Source organism: Lathyrus oleraceus, chromosome 7 (assembly GCF_024323335.1).
Source record: "Lathyrus oleraceus cultivar Zhongwan6 chromosome 7, CAAS_Psat_ZW6_1.0, whole genome shotgun sequence".
Lineage (NCBI taxonomy): Eukaryota > Viridiplantae > Streptophyta > Magnoliopsida > Fabales > Fabaceae > Lathyrus > Lathyrus oleraceus.
Genome location: NC_066585.1, coordinates 344260612 through 344262514, shown reverse-complemented (window position 1 = coordinate 344262514; position 1903 = coordinate 344260612). Strand labels below are relative to the sequence as shown.

The window sequence follows — 1903 nt, the reverse complement described above, 5'->3', positions numbered from 1 at the left end:
TCGAGATTACGCCGCTCCATCGCAAGATGAGCCGCATTCGAGTATTGCTCCACCCGCAATCGAAGCAAACAACTTCGAACTTAAACCTTCTCTGTTGCAGGCAGTGCAACAGAATCAATTCTCTGGAAATCCTACCGAGGATCCAAACCTTCATTTATCCGTATTTGTCCAATACGTTGATACTGTTAAAGCTAATGGTGTCACTTCAGAGGCAATTCGACTTCGCCTTTTTCCTTTCTCGTTAAGAGATAAAGCTAGAAGATGGCTTTAGTCTCTTCCTTCCAACTCAGTTACCACATGGAACGAGTTGAAGAAAGTCTTCCTTGCCCGATATTTTCCTCCAAGCAAAACAACTATGTTGAGAGCCCAGATAAATGGATTTAAACAGAAAGATAACGAGTCTCTTTTCGAAGCATGGGAAAGATACAAAGACATGATGAGACTTTGTCCACACCATGGTTTAGAGGACTGGTTAGTGATTCATACCTTCTATGATGGTCTCTTGTACAACACAAGGTTAACAATAGACGCCGCAGCAGGTGGTGCACTTATGGATAAACCTTATGCCGATGCTTATCAACTTATCGAAAGCATGGCCCAAAACCATTATCAATGGGGAAGTGACCGAGCAACGGTAGAGAAACCTCAAACGAAAAGTGGCATGTACGAGATAAGTAGCCTTGATCATGTTAATGCAAAAGTGGAAGCCCTGGCCCAGAAAATTGAAAGTTTGAATGTATCACCTCCAACCACCGTGGTTGCCGCAACTCAGAATCGCGAAGTCAGTGGAATCCAAGGTCACACTCCTGCTGATTGTCAACTCCGAACCGAAATCCAAGCAGAACAAGTGAATTATGTTCAAGGAAATCCCTACTCACACACCTATAACTCAAACTGGAAGAATCATCCTAATTTTTCATATAAGAGTAATAATGCTTTATACGCACCAGGACAAGCTCCAAATCAAGCCCCAGCTATACCTCCTGGATATCAAAAGCCGACCCCATCTACACCTAACAATAATGTTCCTAGGAAATCCAACTTGGAAATAATGATGGAGAACTTCATAGCTTCTCAACAGCAAACCAATAAAGATTTCTTAAACCAGAATATACACACTAGCGAACAAATCAAACAACTAGCAAGTAAAGTAGATGCCTTGGCTACCCATAACAAAATGCTGGAAACACAAATATCACAAGTAGCTCAACAACAAGCGCCTACTGCTGCCCCAACTGGTGCATTTCCTGGACAGCCCCAACCTAACCCGAAAAGCCACGCTCATGCAATCATACTAAGAAGTGGAACGGAAGTGGAAGGACCAGTATATCCAAGAAATGAAAACCAAAACTCTAAGAAGTCAATTGAGGAAGAAAGTACACCTAAGGAAAAGGAAGAGAGTAATAAGGAAACCGTAGAAAAGAAAGAACCTTATGTACCTCCACCACCTTATAAACCACCTATCCCTTACCCTCAAAGGCTTATTAAAACCAAAGATGCGGGCCAATATAAAAAATTTGTTGACCTACTGAAACAGTTAAACGTCACAATTCCATTTACAGAAGCTATTACGCAGATGCCCTCATATGCTAAGTTCTTAAAAGAAATTCTTTCTAATAAAAGGAAACTTGAAGATAGCGAAATTGTTACACTCACTGCTGAATGTAGCGCTATAATCCAGAATATGCCTCCTAAACTTAAAGATCCAGGTAGTTTCTCTATACCCTGTCACATAGGAAAATTTGTCATAGATAAAGCCTTATGCGATTTAGGAGCCGGTATTAGTGTTATGCCCTTATCCATATGCAAGAAACTTGAAATGGGAGAATTAAGACCAACTAAAATGTCTGTGCAACTAGCAGATCGTTCTGTTAGATATCCTGTTGGAATTCTTGAAAACGTT

The 1903-nt window shown here is 40.9% G+C and overlaps 1 non-coding gene across 1 annotated transcript; it reads right to left on the bottom strand.

Annotated features, from left to right (window-relative positions):
* Nucleotides 1-355: 355 nt before the first annotated feature.
* LOC127110003 (small nucleolar RNA R71) lies at nt 356-462 on the bottom strand. Its single transcript, XR_007797243.1, has one exon. It is a non-coding gene; the product is annotated as a small nucleolar RNA R71 (small nucleolar RNA).
* Nucleotides 463-1903: the final 1441 nt, after the last annotated feature.